Source organism: Grampus griseus, assembly GCF_964374135.1.
Source record: "Grampus griseus genome assembly, chromosome: 1".
NCBI lineage: Eukaryota > Metazoa > Chordata > Mammalia > Artiodactyla > Delphinidae > Grampus > Grampus griseus.
The window spans coordinates 45,882,931-45,891,351 of record NC_139017.1 but is presented as its reverse complement, the minus strand read 5'-3'; the positions used below and the strand labels follow the sequence as shown (position 1 = coordinate 45,891,351).

At 53.8% G+C, this 8,421-nt stretch overlaps 1 long non-coding RNA gene across 2 annotated transcripts; it reads right to left on the bottom strand.

Moving 5' to 3' along the window:
• Positions 1–15: 15 nt before the first annotated feature.
• LOC309834834 lies at positions 16–5,679 on the bottom strand. 2 transcript variants are annotated; one of them, XR_014297895.1, is made up of 5 exons: positions 4,365–5,679; positions 3,811–3,910; positions 1,975–2,145; positions 1,806–1,882; positions 16–976 (listed from the first exon to the last, which is right to left on the bottom strand). It is a non-coding gene; the product is annotated as an uncharacterized lncRNA (long non-coding RNA). The 2 variants fall into 2 exon arrangements; XR_014297894.1 differs by having other exon boundaries at positions 16–1,882.
• Between the last annotated feature and the right edge of the window lie 2,742 nt (positions 5,680–8,421).

Sequence of the window (8,421 nt, the reverse complement as noted above, 5' to 3'; positions counted from 1 at the left end):
CGCCATGATGACACACACACAGCCGCAAAGGTCAAGGGCTTCAGGCCCACTACTGCGCCTAAGAAGGAAATGAGGAAGATGAAGGGGAGAAGGTAAGACTTTGATTTGAAATAATAAGGAAAGGAGAGGCTGAAGTGGGCTGCCCAAGGGCTGGTCTTCAGCTCAAGGCCTGTGATGTGGATCCACCACCTTCACGTGATGCCAGCAGAGGAAACCTACGACTCCATATCCCCTAATGGGCACTAGGACTGCCAGGCCCACCCCTGCCCCCTAGAAGGGACCTGCCCTCCATCCAAGGCAACAAGCCACAACCGAGAAATCCCAAAGGGTTTTCTGAACCTGGGAAGATGTCTCTCGTTGGGGACCAGTGAGAGGAGTTCAAGAAGTGATCCTGTTTGCCAAGCTCATCTAATAAAACACAAACAGCTGATTTTCTTTTCAGATTCTAAAATTCAAGGGTCCATAGGGTCCTATTGAGTTATCCGACGTCACCCCCAATCCCGTGCCTGGCGGTGGTCTTTCTTGTGCCAAGCCCTTCCTGAAAATGACCCCAGCCCAGGGTCAGCCCTGAGCCCCGACAAACTGTTTTTGCTGCTTTCATGTTGACAGAACGTCCTGGCCACTCGGCTGAGCGCTCCATCTCCAGGCTCCTGACACACTGAGTCATCATCCGAAGAGGAAAAAAACAACAAAGCAGCCGTCACCAGGGTCCCCGCTGCCGTCGGCTGACGACTCACGGGCTGTCGTCACTCTCTGCTCTGCAGCCCCGGAACTGGTGACAGGGGGCTTCAGGGTGCCCGACTCCCCTCCCATGGGATGCAACAGCATCAGGAAGCAGGCAGCCACTGCTGCGTTTGGAAAGAAGGGAAACTAACCTGGCATCAAAAGGATCCCAGGAAGGCTCACTGTTTAACCCTCACTCCGCCACCACCAATGCTCATGGCGTTTCCATGGTGTTTTCCTGATGCAAAAGTTCCTAATGCAAAAGAGGGTATTTACTCCAGGTGGGGGAAAGGCACTACCTCACAGGCTTCAGGTGCAGACTGCCGGGTTACCTCCTCCCCTGCCCCTGCTTATGATACCACTGAATGCACGTAAGCTTCCTTCTCCCCCAGTTCTTCTCGAGCCACCTGCTATGTTCCTTTCTTAAATCCCCACTAGACAACTGGGCAGGGGGAAGGGAGCTGCATCACTCTCTCTCGGGAACCTATCTGCTTGGCAATATATTAGGCATTTCTGTGTAGTAGGGATAGAGGCTCCATCTCACTGACCGAGAACACTGAGACTTAGAAAAATCAAGTAACTTGTCTAAAACCACCCAGCTAAGATGAGGCAGAGTCAAGATGCAAACCTAGGTCTGCCCAAGCACCATGTCTCTGCTTCTACGGTCTCCACTGACCTCTGGATTCCGGAGCTTATCCTGCTCTGAAGAGGCTACAACCTATCCCACCTCTGCCTCCTCTTTCGAGAGGAAGGAGACCAGGAAAACTGAGGTTTGTTAGTCCACCAATTTCAGCTACAAAAAATCCCCATTGTCTTGGGTGAACCTAGCCTCAAAGAAAGAGGAGAAAGTTAATGAGGCAGCAGGGAGGGTGGCATGGAAGAGCCAAGTGACCCAGACCTTGGGCGCAGGAGGATGAGCCACCCAAACTCTCACAGAACATCAGGGACTCACAAAACTCCTTAAATAGACACATTTTGGGGATCTACCTCGTATGCGGCATTCTGCAGACACTGAAGACTGAGAGAAGAAAAATGCAAAGGCTTTGACAGACCAGGGTTCTAATCACGATCAACACACTTACCGGCCATGGGACTCTCCTCGCAGGGTTGAGGTGAGAAATAAACGAAATAACCGCCGTGAACCAGACGGATGTGGTACCTGGCAAACAGAAAGCACCACACAGGTACATGTTTCCCTTCTTTTCCCTAGCTTCCTGGGGCTCACAATCTAATAGGTGACATAAGACTTACACACGAAGAACCACAGCACATCTACAGTAGCACAAAAGAAGCATGGAGCGTATGGGAGTCTGGCCGGATGGGAGGAGGGCTGCTTCTTGTGAAGGTAATCAGGAGAGGTCCACGGAAGACGGTGGGACTGCCGCAGGTGGGTGCAGTGGAGAGGAGGCGTGGAGAGTATCACTAGTGAGAACAGAGAGACAGAAAAAGCAAGAAAAAGTAACTCGTCTGGTTTCTCTGGAATACGTGGTCCACCTAGGGAAACTCAGGGAGGTGAGACTGAGTGTAGGAAAGCTAAGACGAGACTAGTTTCAGACAGCCTCCAGCATACTGCTAAAGGGAAGGAATCTCCTTCTGGAAACCATGAGAAACCATTTTAAATTTCTGAGCAAGAAAGACAAGATGGCCACTGCACGCAGAAGGGCCTGGAGAGGAGAGGGACGGGCAGCAGGGAGCCTCACTGGAGGACTACAGCTGGATCCATGGCACTGGCAGGGGGCGTGCGAAGGAACAGAGAGGAAGAAACGGGAAAAAGGCAGGGCCATCCAAACAAATCCTCAGAGCTGCCATGGACCCCACCCCCAGTCTCCATGGGGAGACTGCCAGAGACAGAACCTATTTGGGGAACACAAACCACAGGTCCGACACGTCTGAGATGAGCTGCCGTATCTCTGCCTCCACCCTCCCGCCCCAAACAAGGCTTTTCCCCGGACTGCTCTAAGCCTCAGGCCGATGAAGGCATGGGAGACCCAGGCCTTCGGGGAGCAATGCCCACGCTCTGGCAAAGCCAGGGCTGTGTCCGAGGGTGGGACTGGGCGGTCCTACCCCTGGGGCCACCTTCACTGCGGCAGCCACCGCTGTGCCCGCCTCTGCTGCGCTTCTGCCCCCCCGCACCCCCCTCGCCGCCGCCGCCTCCGTCATAGCCCCCGCCCCCCGCCCACTCTGCGGAACTGGCACAGCAGGACCAGAAAAACCAACGCCACCATGTCGGAGACGAGCAGAAATGCCTCCAAAATGGCAGCCTTATGATAAAAAGGAGTCCAAAAATATTATCAACCCACCCAGGGAAAGGGAAAGCCAGAGACAAGGGGAGGGAACTGTCAACCACCTCCCAACTGCCCCCCCCCAAACCCTTAACTCTCACAATTGTCACATCTTTCCCTTCAGAAACTTCCTCTCAAAACGCAGAAAGCATAAGAGGGAAAGAAGGGCATCATCCCATCCTCCTGAGAGGTCCTGGGGGCCATAGGTGACACAGGGCATTCAGAAGGACATTCTGCGTTTCATATCCCAAGATGGGGGTCAGCAGTCCATTTCTGTCTTCAAACCCAGGCCCTATCACTGACTGGACAAGAGCTAGCCCTCCAAGGGAGTGGAGCCTTTCACAGCTCACCCACCAGACCCTCCCCAGCTCTGTGGGCCCTGGGGAGCCAGGAGATAGGGTTGCAGGAAAGGGCCGAGAAGGCACAGCCATGCCCTCCGTTATGTAATAAGAAGGGCGGTGCTGTCCTAGGCCAGAGACCCAGGGCGCATTGCGCTCCCAGATGCGCAGTCATGGGCGGGGGCCCCTGCGCAAGGTGCAGGGCTCCGAAACCCCCTCCCCACAGACACGGGGGCTGCAACAAGGACCAGACGGGGAGCTGGGACCCTGATTTTTCCAAGTCCTCCTCCCCCAACCAGAGGCGAGCAGCCTGCTGCCCTAGTTTTGCTCTTACTCTCCTCACTCCCCAGAACGACAAACCCTTCTAACCTGGGACCTCCAAGCCTCCTGCGGCCCCGTGGCTTTCCGGAAATCCCACCAAATACGCAGTTTCTGAGCAGCGTCCTGGGGTCGGTTCCCGTCCTCACCTTTCCAAGCACCGGGGAGCAGCAGCTTCCAGAAGGCAGGTCCTTCCCATAATGGGCTCAGCTCTGGACAGCCTGGGACGTCAATGCAAATCTCCTGTCCCTGGGGAGGAGCCCGGAGTCAGCAGGAAGCCCAGGGTGGCGGCAACAGCAGCAGTAGCAGCTCTGCCCTACCTTGCCCATGCGTTTCCAGGGGAGCCAAGATTTATTTTGCCGCAACGCTGAGGTGTGGCTGATCGGAAAATTCCCACTAAAGAACGAGTATTTTCTTCCAGTTTGGTCAACCCTCTGCGTGCCCATCTTCCCAACCCCTGCCCCTCCAAAACAAAAGTTTGGGGAGCCCTCAGCTCCTCTCCCTTACAGTGCATGAAGTTAAAAAGGCACAGGAAGAGGCTTCAACTGGTCAGTCAGAAGCAGGCACAGACACAGGAGCATACGCACACCCCTAAACAGATTTTAGAAAGCTGCTGGGCTTCCCCCCCCCTCCCCTTTAAGCAAGTGAAATGCAAATTCAGATTTGATACCCTTCCCTCAGCCAATCAAAAAAAGGTTTTCACCTGCCACTGGTCCACCCACCAATCAGAGGAAGTGTCTGGAGTGAGAGCCCTCCCCTGGCCAATGGAAGGCCAGCTCAGTCACTTAGTTAATGATGCAGCAGTACAAGGAAGGCCATCACATGTGAACTGGAAGGGTGCCAACATGGAGACACAGAGAGCACAAGGTAAACAACTTTCCAACGCCAAAAGGATGACATTTAATCTCTAAATGCTAGCTTCCCTTCTCAGCTCATCCTCAACCCCTCTCAGCTGGCCCTACAGATCCTGGGACCCTCACTACCTGTCCCCCCAGAGCCCCTAACAAGATCCAACAGTGACTGCGTCACCATTCCCCACTTTCCCCAACTACGCAGTGACAAACCTACCAGCTTTACCCCACTTCTCGCAGCCCACGCCCCATCCTGCCCACCTGCTCCCCAACAGCCCCAGATTCCCAGGGCCGAATGTTTCAACAAGGCAACCCCTAGAAAGCTGCCCCTCTCGCCTTCCTCTCAACACTTCTCCTCCTCACTCCGTACCTTCTACCTGAGAACCATACGGACGGACAGACACTGATACCCAAACAACTTGGAAAACCAGCCTGTCTGTCTGTCTGTCTGCCCGATAGAAGGAAATGGGGGTAGAGGCTGGGAGGTCAGGTGGGACGCCAGGGACGGCCTGCTCCTCTTTCCTCTACCTCGGTCAGGCTTGAGCAGCTGACACTAAGGGAAAAGAAATTAAAGTGGAAAAAACCCCTCCCTCAGAAAAAAAAAAAAAATAGCAAAAAGCAAGAAAGAAGGTGAGAAAGACAGAGCACCCACATACGCAGAGACATCGCCCCCGATCCCAGCAAATACGTACGTGGGGGAAGACGGGGGTTACGCCATCAAGTCCTGAAGCCCATCGGACCACCCATCGTCGCCTGCGCAGACCCAAATCTCGGTCGGCCATAAGGTGCCGCAGTCCCGAATGTTCCAGAAACTGGTCCCATTAAACCTTCCACCATCGCCCCGAAACCTCTTGCTCCCACCCCTGCCCCCCACGGCCACCCTACCTCCTCCCCGCGGGAACCGCCCGTGCCACCTTGCGTGTCATCTCCTTAGCCTAGGCTACCCAGAGGCCTCCGGCCCCTGACAGATTTCTGAACGCTTGGCAAGTGAGCTGGCAGAACCTGGTGCCCGGTGTTGCTATGACTTGTTTCTTGATTTCTCTCTCTCTCTCTGCTGCAGCACGGCTGTTGCTAGCAGACCTATCGACGGAGCGCTCGCGCTCTCTCTCTCTCTCCCTCTCTCTCTCCCCTCTCTCCTCTCTCTCTCTCTGAGCTCTGTGACGCAGATCTAAATTCTCCAGTCTGCTCCTTGTGTTGCAAGAGCAGAACTGCAGCTTTTCCCCTGGAGAGCCAGAGGGCAGTGCCAAGGCTGGTCAAACAAGGCAAAAAAAAAGTTGGGCCTACACTCGGCTTTCCTGGCCACACTTCTCAGCCCCTCTTTTACCCCAGACCTCACTGCTCTGGGGCATAGAGGGCCTGGTCCCTGCAGGCTCAGGCCTTCCCTGAGGGCTCCCCAGCCATAAGACTAGCTTAACTCTTTGAGTGACAGCGCCCAGAACCCAGACAGGGCTGTCCCACACTAAATGTGGCGTCATCTCTTCTTGAACCATGTGAGCTTCTCCTGGACCCGAGAATATAATGGCCCCCACCCTGAGACCACCATCCTATTAACTCTTTCTGCCACAGACAAGTCCAGAATTACAGCCGTAGCTGATTTTCGTTGTTTTCTGCTTTTTTGGCCACAAACCAGGATCTTTTTTCTTCCTGGAATTTTCTAAGGACAAAAAGCATAATTAAAACATTGCCTGCTTACCCCATGAGTGAGCTCCTTCTATTGGGGCAGGAATTGGAGAGACCAAATTGAGTGGCAGCCTGAAGAATCTAGAGTAAAACCAGTCCGGATCTCCACTCTTCCGGGGCTCAGAATTTTAGGGCCTGTGCAGATAGGTCCAATCACTTCTCAAAAGGCACTTAGGCTACTCAGTCCCAGAGATTCAGGTTGCTGAGTCATTTGTTCCCAAGAAGATCCTCTGACAACATGAAAAGCAGCAAAACAGCGCGGCAGCCAAGCCTGGACCTGCAGTGGCCAACGACTGGCTTCCTCTCTCCAGGGCAGGTGGCCAAATGAGATGAGCACCCGCCAGCCCACCCTGCACTGCCCCTGCCATGGTAATACATGGGCATTCACACCTGGAAACTCTCACAGGGAGGCGGGGGGGTTCCCACCAATGCTCTGGAGACTGACGGGCTTGTTTTTGGATACTGACAGGTCTCCACTGCAGCAAAGCACGTATCTCCCAACATTTTCCTGCCCCCAGACCCAGAAATAGTTCCAGAACAACTCAGATGCTAAACTCACTGGACCCCATATACCTAGACAGACTCAGGAAGTCTTGGGTTCCCACAACGCCACATCCAAAGAACGCAGACCCGCGAAGGTTTCTGGCGACCAGTTGTACCACAAGAGCCTAGCCCTGATCGGAAGTGAGAGATGTGTTCAGGTCCTGGGGCAGCTGACTCAAAGCATATCACACATCGAGATCATTGCAACTTCAAGACGGCTTGAGAATGAGAGGCCAGGCAGCAACCTTATCCTGTACCCCAACTCCCAAGCAGCCTTCTTCAAGCAACTACTCTGGGCCAAGGTTTCGCTCAGCAGAAAGAAGACCACCTGGAAGACAACCATGGTACTCCATGGCTTTAAAAGAAGTCCAGAGCATCTGTGCCAAGCTCTCAGCAGGGGAGAAAGTGCTTCAAATTCACACCTTCTGGGCTCCAGGGTAGAGCATGCCAATAACGAAGTCACCTACTGGTCTGATGACCAAAGGAATGTGGCCTTGATGGTACCAACGCAAGTCCCCCGGAATGGTCCTCTGCCTACTTAAATACCATTTGCCGTAGTTTCCTTTTCCATGGAAGAAAAACATGCCTAAGTTCATGTCAGGACATTCCTGATTTATCCAAGACGCCCAGGATCAAATAAACAAAGGGCTTTGAGCTCTGCCAGGGAGCCTCCTGCTTCAGGAGGGAGAACGAGAAGGAAGTAGGGCTCAGCACAGAGTTGGCCCATCACCCCGTGAACTTGGTGAATGACGTGGCTGCTCAATGCCATGGCGATGGAGATGTCACGGGTGGGTGGAAGTGAGAGAGAAGAGGCAAATAAGTCACGAGAGACGGAGCAAGAGCAAGTTAGGGTCAGGAGGGCCAGACGCAGCCACAAAACCTACAGACGGAGGCTGACTGTGGTTCAACCACAGCACAACGGAGCTTGAGCCCATGCAAAGGAAGGTCCCCGTCTCAGGGCTCGGCAGGAACCAACTCTGACTCGCAAAGCATTATGGCAGCACTATGTTTGGGAGGCTCTGTTTCATTTCATTTTTCATCTAAGTCTTTTCTCTTTCTTCCCACGACGCTGTTACTCTCCTTACAATTTACTAAGGTTGAAACTGTCATTTTAGGTGCCCCTGCCCAACGCTAGGTCTGCCTTCTATTAACCTGATTCTGCATGGCACCCAGAACAGAAAAAACCCACATGGGATGACCAGGAAGCAGAAATGGATTCAGTTCCAAAAACATGGGAGGATGTTTACTCAGCAAGCACGCGCAAGCCTACAAGGAAGCAGATTTACAGGGTGCTGCATGCGATGTTTGATTTCAGGGGGTAAAGATAACTTTGGAGTGAGGGGAAGGTGCTGGCTCCTTCCGTCCACGCTGTGAGGTCTGGGGAGGCTGGGCCAGGGCACACTTGAAAAGGCAGGGCTTCAACTCAAGCCCAGCAGGTCACTGGCTCACTCCGGCTTCTCTGCAGCTCCAGGCCTCGGGAACTAAACACACTCTCCAGACATTGCGAGCTCTCCGTGGCCTCTGACTGATCTGGGTCAAAACCTCGAAATGTCAGAGAGGAAGAATTTTTTTCTTTAAAGGGGATGAGCTGGACTTTTACCCAGCCCTCGCCCTGGGTTTGGAATGCAAGCACTCTGGAATTGCCACGAACTCCAGTTCGGCGGGCATCAGCCAACAGTGCAGGCT